At 41.9% G+C, this 13,364-nt stretch overlaps 1 pseudogene; it reads right to left on the bottom strand.

The window, feature by feature from the left end:
• Positions 1 to 2,601: 2,601 nt before the first annotated feature.
• Positions 2,602 to 7,486, bottom strand: LOC113905041 (annotated as a pseudogene).
• Between the last annotated feature and the right edge of the window lie 5,878 nt (positions 7,487 to 13,364).

Genomic DNA, 13,364 nt, shown 5'->3' with positions numbered 1-13,364 from the left:
AAAGGTCTGGTTGCATTAGTCAAGATGTCTTGAGAGGTTTTGTTCTTTAAGTAAAGAAAAGAGAGAACTCTGCACTGACAGCTTATATGGTCTTGATAAATGATGGAGCCCACATACCTGAGTATAGGCTTATGAAGAAATCTTACCCTATCAGGGCATAAGAAGAGGTGGAGTATGATGGTCTGGGGCAGGATCCTGGAGCAGGACTGCTGGAGTCTGTATTCGTCAGATTAACTCCTCTGAGCATCAGTTTCCTCTCATGTCCAGTGGAGACAGTAATGGATCTACTTCACAAGGTTATTATGAGGATTAGACAGTATATGTAGAGGTCTTGAATAGGCTAGCACATAGTAAGTTCTCAGTAATTGTTAGGTATTATTATTTTTGCTTACCACTTTCAAGGATGATGTGGCAATTTCCCCTCACCTGTACCTCAATGTCTTCCTGGACAGATTCTGTAATATGACAACTAAAACTCAGTTTGGTCTGGTTTAAAATGTCCATCTCAAGATTGGTTCAAAGCTCTCCACTTCCCCTGGTACAATGGCAGAGGAGATGCTGGACTTATGGCAGAGGAGATCCATGGACTTCTTAAATCCTCCTCCCACTCCAGTGCCCTGGAGGACCGGTGGAAGCTGAGTCACACCCTGGGACACCTCGTCCCCTTCCCTGTTCTCAGGAAGGGGTCAGGGAGAGGGAGGCGGCCTTTGGAGCTCCTTTTAGTAGTAGTTTACTCTTGTTGGGGAGGCAGCCCTGAAATTACTACTCTGGTTCAGTTTTGTCCTGCTACTGCTGTGGCCTCTGTGGAGGGGTAGTCTCACCTGAATGGGTACACAATCTCTTTAGGCATATGTTCAGTTTGACCTCAGATACCTCTTTAGTGTTACCTTGTGTGTGAGTGTGCATGCTCAGTTGTATCCAACTCTTTGCAACCCCATGGACTGTAACCTGCCAGGCTCCTCTGTCCATGGGATTTCTCAGGCAAGAATACTGGAGTGGGTTGCTATTTCCTCTTCCAGGGGATCTTCCCCATCCAGGGATGGTACCTATGTCTCTTGCGTCTCCTGCATTGGCAGACAGATTCTTTACCACTGAGCCACCAGGGAAGCCCAGTGTTAGATTACTGAAGCACAGTTGGTGCTAGAGAGGAAACTGGAACTGAGGCTTGATTTTTTTATTGTTGTTATTGTTCTGACAAATAGGGGCAGATTACAGTCAGAACAAACTCTTATTTCCCACAGTGCCTGCTGAGTAACCTCCCGGGGAGGATGTATAATAGAACTCAGAATGGCTGAAGCAGGTTAGCGACCACAGATCAGATGCTGTTCAAAGGGCTTCTGGATTTCAAGCACTTTAAATAGAGCAACAACCCAAAATAATATTTATTGGCTATATACTGAAGTCAGGCACTTAGTACACACTATCCATTCTATATGGTAAGGATTATTAGCTCCATTTTACAGATGAGCATAGTGAAGGTAAGAAGAATTAAATCAATTGCCATTATTTTAGGGCCCTGTTTCTTTTTTTCTCTTGTTTCCCATTCTTTAAAAAAAAAAAAGGAAAATAATTGCCTTATAATGTTGTGTTAGTTTCTGCTGTACAGTGAAGTGAATCAGCCATATGCATACATATATCCTCTCCCTTTTGGATCTCCCACCCTACCCACATCCCACCCCTCTAGGTCATCACACAGCACCGAGCTGAGCTTCCTGTGCTTCATAGCAAAGAGAGCCTGGTTTCTTACCTAATTTCTATAGCAGCCCCCTGCAAAAAACTAGTTAAGATTTCAGAGGTAATAGTAACAAAGTCATAGCTAGCTAGCTAGCTAAGTCGCTTCAGTCGTGTCCGACTCTGTGCGACCCCATGGACAGCAGCCCACCAGGCTCCTCTGTCCACAGAATTCTCTAGGCAAGAATACTGGAGTGGGTTGCCGTTTCCTTCTCCAACAAAGTCATATTTTGGACATTTAGGATATAGCTCTGATTGTTAATGTTAATTTTTTTCTGATGCAAATATATACCTTTACTTTGTATCAATTCACAAGTATAAGAGCCATAAAATGTCAATTTTTTTGCCATCCTTACAGTTTTTTCACTACAGAGAACTAAAGAAAAGAATGATCTTATTGTTGCTAAGTTCAATAGGCACTTCTTCGATCCCTTTAAAATGTGTCTTCTCTATACACATGTATCGCTTCACCTTAATTGAATGAACTTTTTCATTACTAATTTACATATTCCATTGAGCAACAATGTGTTTTAGGGTGACTCTCCCAAGAGCTATTAAGGAAAACACATGTTATGGTTAATCTATCTAGGATTTGCTAATGTCTTCTGGTTTCCTTTGATCTCAGATCCAAGTGGTAAAACCAGCACCGTGTGTGTGATACACTCATACCAGCTACAGAAACCGGTGCTAAGGGCATGATCAGAAGTTGACAATGGACAATTGTTTTTGGGACAATTGTCCCAATTCATTTTTCTTTTTGGTAAGACAGTAATTGACTGGAAATTTAAAATTCTTTTTTTAAATCCTTAAACAAATCACTCTTCTGAAGCTTTTATATTTGATCACTGCCATCTATCAGCCTCCATCTATTCAGTTATGAATAAGCATGTACATGAAGCTGCTCTGTACCAAGCACCAGCAGACGTGCTGGCGTACCACGGTAACCAAGGCAGACAAGTTACTTGCTTTCATGATGCTTAGGTCTAACCTAGGGAGACAGACAGGAATCCAATAAGTAAAATTTCAGATGCTGTAGTGTGAGGAATATAAGATTAAACATCATGAGACAGAGTCATGGGAGGAGGGTAATATTAAATAGGATAGTCAGCAGGGACTGACCTTTGACTGAAATGATGAAGAGGCAGCCACTCAAGGACTTGGAAAAGAGCCTCCTCTCAAACCAAAAAACAAGCTGATTCAGGGGCTTGAGGAAATGTGTGCCAACTTTTTTTTCCTTTGGCTTCACCCCAAGGCATGTGGGACCTTAATTCCCCGAGCAGGGATGGAACTCGTACCCCCTGCATTGGAAAGTGAAAGTGTATTGGAAAGCAGAGTCTTAGCCACTGGAATGCCGGGGAAGTCCCATATGTGGCAACTTTTAACGTTTTGGTTACTAAGAATGCAGGCGCTCTCTCCAACACCCGCCTTTCACCCCTGCCCTTCCCATGAGAATCCAGTGCTAAGTGTAGTGTAAGGCTGGAATATTTTACATAACTTTTAGAAGGTGAAAGATCTGGTAAGGAAATAAGCAGAAGTCAAAAAGAAAATGAAGCTAAATTGGAACCTAAAAGACCTACTAAGAAGATCTTCTATCATTAAGGTGAATTCTAGGAAATTTAGTTTCACTGACTCAATAAAGTTACTGACCAGCAAGGAATCCACCCTAAGTCACTCTTCTGTGCTTAGTGCATCGCTCTATTTATAACTAAATGTTTCCCGAAGTGAAATAGAAAACACCACTTTGCTCCCTGTATTTGTTTTTCAACAGCAATCCCATAGTAGATTTTCTTACGTTTGTGGTAAACGACTTGTAACCATGCATCAAGGCAATAAAAATAGTTTTCATGTGATTATGTCTTTGGAAGTCTGGCACAAAATGTGATTTCACTTAGAGAGTGTGGTATGACAGCTGTAAATCGCCACATTCCAGCTGAATGCTTCAATATTGTATTTTCAGTGTGACTGAATGGCTGGCTTTTTCTGGCTCTGACTGCCTTTTCCATAGAAAAGCTGGCACTCAGACAAATCCCCCGAGACACCCTCACAAAGAAATGCTGACAGATGTCTGTCTCTCAGAGGTCCTAACTGGGCAACTTTCCATCCAGACGTGCTGGGCATGAGCATGGGTGTCTGTGTCTGTTATTCCTGTGGAAGAGTCCTCTCATTCCATCTTGCCAGCAGCCAAAAGGCTTGGAGAGCCCCTTGGGATGGGAGTTCTGCCTGGAGCCAGCATGCTCAGGTAGAAAGGCACTGAGCCAGTTTAACAGGGCAAGAGGTCTTATTCAAGGAAGCCAGACGTAGTGCAGCAGGCTGGGGAATCAAACCTTTCTCCTCATTGTATGCTTGGGTCATGGAGAAAGTGCTTAATAAATAATTGTTCCTTGGGGTGGGATGAACGGGGAGATTGGGATTGACATATATATACACTACTGATACTATGTATAAAATAAATAACTAATGAGAACTGATGCTTTTGAGCTGTGGTGCTGGAGAAGACTCTTGAGAGTCCCTTGGACTGCAAGGAGATCAAATCAGTCAATCTTAAAGGAAATCAGTCCTGAATATTCATTAGAAGGACTGATGCTGAAGCTGAAACTCCAATACTTTGGCCACCTGATGTGAAGAGCTGCTTCACAGGAAAAGACCCTGATGCTGGGAAAGATTGAGGGTAGAGGAGAAGGGGTTGAGAGAGGATGGGATGGTTGGATGGCATCACTGACTCAGTGGACATGAGTTTGAGCAAGCTCTGGGAGATAGTGAAGGACAGGGAAGCCTGGTGCGCTGCAGTCCATGGGGTTGCAAAGAGTCGGACACGACTGAGCAACTCAACAACAACAAGGAGAACCTATTGTATAGTACAGGGAACTCTATCCAGTGCTCTGTGGTGACCTAAATGGGAGGGGAATCCGAAAAGAGGAGACGTAAGTATTTGTATAGCCGATTCACTTTGCTGTACGGTAGAAACTAACACAACACTGTAGGGCAACTATACTCCAATAAAAATTAATTCAAAGACAAGCAAAAAAATAATAATTGGTCCTGTTTAGGCACTCTTCCTGAGATACGTGTGATATATAGATGAATACTTAACTCAAGGAACTCACCCTAACTTGCTGAGGAAATAGCCTGTAGCAGCCGACCCTTTTTTAGCTACTCCACCCCAACTCCAAGACTGCTTACCACTCTTTCAGTGACTTTTCAACTAGTTTTATCAAGTACTTTCTTCTATGCCAGGCATTGTGCTCTGCTTAAGATATAATAAAAAGACAGATTGTTCTAGGATTAATATTGTACACACAAAAATGTTTTAATGGTTATGTAGGGGGTGGGTAGAATTAGAGGTACGGACAAAGACTCTTAATTTTCACTTTTTGAACTTTACTATTTGAACTTTTTCTAACAATTTTTTGGCAGTGATTTTTTTTTTTTTGGTAACTGAACTAAAATTTGCTGAGCAACATTTTGTGCCAGGCATCCTTCTGAGCTTTGAGAAGACAGTGGTGAATGAAACAGAAAAATCCCCTGTCCTTATGAAGCTTACATTCCAACTGGGGAGGCAATATAAAATTTTAAAAATCTATACAAGTTTGCTATTATAATATAATGATAATTGATGACATGGCCCATGGAAAAAACATTAAAAAAAAAAAAAAGGTTCATTTTTAGGGACCTCCCTGGTGGTCTGGTGGTTAAGAATCTTCCTGCCAATGCTGGGGACATGGATTCAATCCCTGGTCTGGGAAGACCCCACGTGCCACAGGGCAACTAAGCCTGTGCACCACAACTACTGAAGCCCTAGAGCCTGTGCTCTGCAGCAACGGAAGCCGCCACATTGAGAAGCCCATGCACCACAGGGAAGAGTAGCCCCTGCTTGCCGAAACTTGAGACAGCCCGTGTGCTGCAACGAAGACCCAGCGCAGCCAAAAAAAAAGTTCTTATTTTAAAAGTTATTCTATTCTGATTTGTTCCGATAATCTTGACTCTGTAGAGACCAGGGTTCTTTACTGGCCTGGGCAAATAGCAGCACTAAGAGAAACGGGCCAGAGGGCCAAGCCTCAAAGCCTTGAACCATCTGGACTTTTGCCAACACTCTCTCCACCCAGCCCAAATGAAAAGGCAGTCTGAGCTCCCTGCATTCTTTTGGCACAAGAGTGATGTCAATCCAGAGTTGGACCTGGCTCGTTGTTCTTGACTGGAGCCCAGGCCTTTTCCCACTCAGTCTGGGGACAGAACTCATTGCTGTGTCAGTATATGAAGGTGCCAACCCTGCCTACCCCACATGCATAGCCTGCTACTTCTTTCCAGCTTTACCAGCTGTTTTTCACTGGCTTCTGGCCTGCCTTGTCTGACAGCTGCCTGAACACTCGGACTTAAAAATGAGTTCTAAATGCCTGAGTCCAGCCACTGCATTCCAACCTATTTTTAGGATAACATCCTCCTCCTTTGGCTTCCTGAGAAACTACTCTTTTTCTGTTTCTAAACTGTTACCATTCCCAGTTCAGTTCCCTCATCTGAGAATGCAAAACTTAGGGGTTCCAGTTCCTGCTCACAGCCAAGAAGAAGATGCTGTTTTCACCAAAAGTCCTTTAGTCAAAGAAGAGGTAAGACCTGATATTAAAGATACACAATAAAAACTGTATGCACACTATCACTACAAACACCTAGAAAATCTTTTTTTGTTTTTATTTCAAATTGTGACAATAACATAAACCTATTGCAAATACTTTAGAAAATACAGTAAAAATAATTTACAGTAAAAATAATTTACACTTTAATAAATTATTTTTATCTGTTCTTGGGTTCATATGTTTATTGTTGTTATTGGTTAATTATTCATGCATACAGGGCAAAATTTAAAAAGTAAAATCTCACTGTTCCCCTGCCACCCAGTTCTTCTCCCTGAAGAGAATTATTTATAGTATCTTCTGGCTCTCTCTTTTTCCTTTTAGTGAAAACTTTTACATGAAAAGTTAGCAGGCTGGACTCAATTTAGATGATCCCAACTGTGTTGCTGCTGCTACGGCTGCTAAGTCTCTTCAGTCGTGCCCAACTCTGTGTGACCCCATAGACGGCAGCCCACCAGGCTCCCCCGTCCCTGGGATTCTCCAGGCAAGAACACTGGAGTGGGTTGCAATTTCCTTCTCCAATGCATGAAAGTGAAAAGTGAAAGTGAAGTCTCGAAGTCGTGTCCGACTCTTCGAGACCCCATGGACTGCAGCCTATCAGGCTCCTCTGTCCATGGGATTTTCCAGGCAAGAGTACTGGAGTGGGGTGCCATTGCCTTCTCCGCCCAACTGTGTTGGCAATAGCCAAAGTATCATAGTCAGGAGCCAGTTGATCAGATGTCTTCTTTTCCCCATCAGGCCCAATCAGGGTGTTTACCTTGGCCGTGTTAGTGTCATAGAACTTCTTCACAGCCGGTCTGATATGGGGCTTGTCAGCCTTGACATCCACAGAGGATACCAGTGTGTTGTCTTCTATTTTCTTCCTGGCTGACTCGGTGGTGAGGGGGAATTTGATGGTGGCATAGTAGTCAAGCTTGTTTCTCCTAGGGGTACTCTTCTGAGCATATTTGGACTGCCTTCTGAGCCACAGTGTTTTGGGTTGTTGGAAGGTGGGTGACTTTCGGATCTTTTTTCTGTGACTGTGGATCCCTTTCAGCACTGCTTTCTTGGTCTTCAAACGCTTTGCTTTGGCTTCAGTTTGGGTAGGGGCAGGGACTTCCTTCCCTGCTTTAGGTGCCGTCTTCATGAAAAGCCATAGTATTCTCTTATAATCCTTTCTGTTTCTGTAAAATCTGTAAAAATGTCCTACTTCAATAAACCTTTCTCTGTTCCTGGCTCCAGTGTTTCAGTTTATTAGACCTCACTGTGAGTTGGGCACACGAGCTTTGTTCTGTAATGATTCATTTTCTGATTTTAATACTTTGATTTTTCTTGCTTCATATCTTACTTTAACTAAATATTTGTGAATTTTGTTAGTTTTTTTTCTTTTGGAAAACAAGCTCTTGGTTTTATTGATTTTTCTCTATTGTTTTTCCATTCTGTATTGTATTAGTCTCTGTTTTATTCCTTATTATTCCTTTCCTACTGCTAGCTATTGTTTTAATTTGCTCCTTTTTCTCGCTCCTTAAGGTGTAAAGTTACTTTTACCAATATTTTGTTTATTTACTTATGGCTCTGTGTAGGCTCTCTCTAGTTGCAGTGAGCAGGGGCTAGTCTTTAGTTGTGCTGCTCCGTCTTATATCGGTGACTTCTCTTGTTGAGGAGCACAGGTTCTAGGGTGCTTGGGCTTCAGTAATTAAAGTTCGTGAGCTCAGTAGTTGTGGCTCTAGAGAACAGAATCAGTAGTTGTGGCGAGGGGCTTAGTTGCTCTGTGGCACGTGGGATCTTCCTGGAGCAGAGATAGAGCCCGTGCCCCTGCACTTGCAGGCAGATTCTTAACCACTGGACTTTCAGAGAAGTCCCCAGTTCCTTTGTCATGGTTTGATAGAGAAATATGAAACTGGCTTTGGGTTTTGCTTAAGAGGCTTTTCCAGTGTCTCTTTGGGAGTGTGAATAGTGACTTGGAAAGTAATATGGGGTTTTCTGGGTATTGGTACTATTTTTTCTCTTAGAGACTCCCCTGTTGAGTTTGTGAATATTTAGCAAATTGCAAACTTAAATTATGCCCACATTTCTTTATAATAAAAACTTCAGTTTCTTCCTTATTCCAATATTAGTTTTAGATTCTCAAAAAAGCTCTTCAACTTTTATTAGATAAATATTTGGAATGCCTGCACAGAGGCTAGACCTCCAGGGCCTATGAGTCAAGATTAAATGTGGAAAAGGATTGTGTTTGCTCCAGAGATTAGGAGAGGGAAGAAAAAGGGAGGTGCTCACAATGAGAGGGAGGAACAATAATGTCTAAAAGAATTTACTGTCTCTCTATTTCTCTTCAAACAATTCAATAATGTCTACATTGTTCATCATTGTTTTGTGGAGTGGATTTTCCTTTGGGTGTGTGATAAAGTACTAAATCCTAGAGAAGGAAATGGCAAGCCACTCCAGTATTCTTGCTGAATAATTTCATGGACAGAGGAGCCTGGCAGGCTACAGTCCATGGAGTTGCAAAGAATCAGACATGACTGAGCGACTATCACTCAAAGTGCTAAATTCTGTTTTAAGTTTTCACGGGGGTAAAATCAGAGGCTTTCTTATATGTTACTAAGAAAGGTCTTTTTGCTCAGGATAATAAAAACATTTTTTCTATTTTATCTTTCTGTACTTTCATCAGTTCAGTTCAGTCCTCAGTCGTGTCCGACTCTTAGCGACCCCATGAATCACAGCACGCCAGGCCTCCCTGTCCATCACCAACTCCGGGAGTTCACTCAGACCCACGTCCATTGAGTCAGTGATGCCATCCAGCCATCTCATCCTCTGTTGTCCCCTTCTCCTCCTGCCCCCAATCCCTCCCAGCATCAGAGTCTTTTCCAATGAGTCAACTCGCATGAGGTGGCCAAAATACTGGAGTTTCAGCTTTAGCATCATTCCTTCCAAAGAAATCCCAGGGCTAATCTCCTTCAGAATGGACTGGTTGGATCTCCTTGCAGTCCAAGGGACTCTCAAGAGTCTTCTCCAACACCACAGTTCAAAAGCATCAATTCTTCAGCACTCTGCCTCTTCACAGTCCAACTCTCACATCCATACATGACCACAGGAAAGGCCTTGACCAGACGGACCTTTGTTGGCAAAGTAATGTCTCTGCTTTTGAAAATGCTATCTAGGTTGGTCATAACTTTCCTTCCAAGGAGTAAGTGTCTTTTAATTTTATGGCTGCAATCACCATCTGCAGTGATTTTGGAGCCCCCAAAAATAAAGTCTGACACTGTTTCCACTGTTTCCCCATCTATTTCCCATGAAATGATGGGACCGGATGCCATGATCTTCGTTTTCTGAATGTTGAGCTTTAAGCCAACTTTTTCACTCTCCTCGTTCATTTTCATCAAGAGGCTTTTTAGTTCCTCTTCACTTTCTGCCATAAGGGTGGTGTCATCTGCGTATCTGAGGTTATTGATGTTTCTCCCGGCAATCTTGATTCCAGCTTGTGCTTCTTCCAGTCCAGCATTTCTCATGATGTACTCTGCAGAAGTTAAATAAGCAGAGTGACAATATGCAGACTGTACTTTCATAGTTCTTATTAAATTTAAAGCTTTAATGTAATCTATAATTAATTTTGTATATAGTATGTGATAGGTGAATTGAAGAAAGTAGGGAAAACCACTAGACCATTCAGGTATGACCTAAATCAAATCCCTTACAATTATACAGTGGAAGTGACAAATAGATTCAAGGGATTAGATCTCATAGAGTGCCTGAACTATGGACGAAGGTTTGTGACATTGTATAGGAGGTAGTGATCAAGACCATCCCTAAGATAAAGAAATGCAAAAAGGGCAAATAGTTATCTGACTAGGCCTTACAAATAGCTGAGAAAAGAAGAGAAGCTAAAGGCAAAGGAGAAAAGGAAAGATATATCCATTTGAATGCAGAGTTTCAAAGAATAGCAAGGAGAGATAAGAAAGCCTTCTTCAGTGATCAGTGCAAAGAAATAGAGGAAAACAGTAGAAAGGGAATGACTAGAGATCTCTTCAAGGGATCTCTTCAAGGGAACATTTCATGCAAAGATGAGCACAATACAGGACAGAAATGGTATGGACCTAACAGAAGCAGAAGATATTTAGAAGAAGTGACGAGAATACACAGAAGAACTATACAAAAAACATCTTCATGGCCCAGATAACCACGATGATGTGATCACTCACCTAGAGCCAGACATCCTGGAATGTGAAGTCAAGTGGGCCTTAGGAAGCATCACTATGAACAAAGCTAGTGGAGGTGATGGAATTCCAGTTGAGCTATTTCAAATCTTAAAAGATAATGATGTGAAAGTGCTGCATCAATATGACAGCAAATCTGGAAAACTCAGCAGTGGCCACAGGACTGGAAAAGGTCAGTCTTCATTCCAATCCCAAGAAAGGCAATGCCAAAGAATGCTCAAACTACCACACAATTGCACTCATCTCATATGCTAGGAAAGTAATGTTCAAAATTCTGTAAGCCAGGCTTCAGCAGTATGTGAACCTTGAACTTCCAGATGTTCAAGCTGGTTTTAGAAAAGGCAGAGGCACCAGAGATCAAATTGCCAACATCTGCAGGATCATCAAAAAAGTATCTACTTTTGCTTTATTGAGTACACCAAAGCCTTTGACTGTGTGGATCACAACAAACTGTGGAAAATTCTGAAAGAGATGGGAATACCAGACCACCTGACCTGCCTCTTGAGAAATCCATATGCAGGTCAAGAAGCAATAGTTAGAACTGGACATGGAACAACAGACTGGTTCCAAATTGAGAAAGGAGTACATCAAGGCTGTATATTGTCACCCTGCTTATTTAACTTATATGCAGAGTACATCATGGGAAATACCAGGCTGGATGAAGCACAAGCTGGAATCAAGATTGCCAGGAGAAATATCAATAACCTCAGATATGCGGATGAGACCACCCTTATGGAAGAAAGTGAAGAACTAAAGAGCCTCTTGATGAAAGTGAAAGAGAAGAGTGAAAAAGTTGGCTTAAAACTTTACATTCAGAAAGCTAAGATCATGGCATCTGGTCCCATCATTTCATGGCAAATAGATGGGGAAACAGTGGAAACACTTTATTTTGGGGGGCTTCAAAATCACTGCAGATGGTGATTGCAGCCATGAACTTAAAAGACGCTTGCTCCTGGGAAGAAAAGCTATGACCAACATATTAAAAAGCATATTAACCAGCATATTAAAAAGCAGAGACATTACTTTTCCAACAAAGGTCCATCTTATCAAAGTTACGGTTTTTCCAGTAGTCATGTATGGATGTGAGAGTTGGACTATAAAGAAAGCTGAGCACCAAAGAATTGATGCTTTTAAACTGTGGTGTTGGAGAAGACTCTTGAGAGTTCCTTGGACTGCAAGGAGATCCAACCAGTCCAACCTAAAGGAAATCAGTCCTGAATATTCATTGGAAGGACTGATGCTGAAGCTGAAACTCCAATACTTTAGCCACCTGATGTAAAGAACTGGTCATTGGAAAAGACCCTGATGCTGGGAAAGATTGAAGGTGGGACAAGAAGGGGATGACAGAGGATGAGATGGTTGGATGGTATCACTGACTCGATGGACATGAGTTTGAGTAAGCTCCAGGAGTTGGTGATGGACAGGGAAGCCTGGCGTGCTGCAGTCCACGGGGTTGCAAAGAGTCAAGATGTGACTGAGCCACTGAGCTGAACTGATGTGATTGGGTATCTGATTTTTAAAAATTGGTTAGATAATTATCCTAGAACACTTATTAAATAATCCTTTTTTTCTTCTAATTTAAAATTCCTCCTTTATTATATACAAATCTTCATGATTATGTGAATCTATTTGATCTCATGTATTTGCCTTCATTTTTCCTAACCCTGTACATGCCTGTTTTAATTATTTTATAATATCTTTTATATTTGCTGGTACAGATCTACCCCTTCAGTCTTATTTTTTCATTTACCCATTTAACTAACTATGTATGTGTGTGTGTGTGTGTGTATATATATCGGAGAAGGCAATGGCACCCCACTCCAGTACTCTTGCCTGGAAAATCCCATGGACGGAGGAGCCTGGTGGGCTGCAGTCCATGGCATCGCTGGGAGTCGGATACGACTGAGCGACTTCACTTTCACTTTTCACTTTCCTGCATTGGAGAAGGAAATGGCAACCCACTCCAGTGTTCTTGCCTGGAGAATCCCAGGGACGGGGGAGCCTGGTGGGCTGCCATCTATGGGGTTGCACAGAGTCGGACATGACTGAAGTGACTTAGCATAGCATATATATATGTATATAAAAGCATGGCATGCTGCAGTTCATGGGGGTCAAAAAGAGTCAGAGACAACTAGGTAACTGAACAACAGCAATAAATTATATGTATGTGGAGAGGTTTCATGTGCCTCAAAGGCATTCACTGTACAAAAACATATTGAGAAAGGCAGCATGCTGGATCACCAAAGGGGTTTGTAGTCTATGTGGTAGACAATAAGTAAACAATTAGGGGACATCCCTGGTGGTCCAGTGGTTAAGACTCCTCAATTCCCATGTAGGGTTCAATGTATGGGTTCAATCCCTGGTTGGCAAACTAAGATCGCATATGTTGTGCTGTGTGTACCCCGGACAAGAATAAACAAATATAATTAGATAATTACTAAAAGAGCGTCAATCCAGGGGAGGGACTCCCTGTCATGGCTGGTAGCTAACTTTAGGAGAACTCTTCAAAGATAAGCAGTAATTGATCATAGGAAAACACTGGGGAGAAGATGCTTAAAGGCAGAAGGACAACTATTGCAAGGGCATAGCAGCACAAATGAGTGTGGCATGTTCAGGGTACTACATGTGGTTTGGAAAGGTTTCTTTTTAAAATTTTATTTTATTTATTTATTTTTGGCTGCACTGAATCTTTATTGCTTCTTGTGTGCTTTCTCTAGTTTCAGTGAGTGGGGGCTACTCTAGTTTCGGCTCCCAGGCTTCTCATTGTGGTGGCTTCTCCTGTCGCAGAGGGCTCTAATTGCCTCACAGTATGTGG

The sequence above is a fragment of the Bos indicus x Bos taurus genome, chromosome 15 (genome assembly GCF_003369695.1).
Source record: "Bos indicus x Bos taurus breed Angus x Brahman F1 hybrid chromosome 15, Bos_hybrid_MaternalHap_v2.0, whole genome shotgun sequence".
Classification (NCBI taxonomy): Eukaryota; Metazoa; Chordata; class Mammalia; order Artiodactyla; family Bovidae; genus Bos; species Bos indicus x Bos taurus.
The sequence above is the reverse complement of the archived record's forward strand: the minus strand, read 5'-3'. Positions and strand labels throughout refer to the sequence as shown.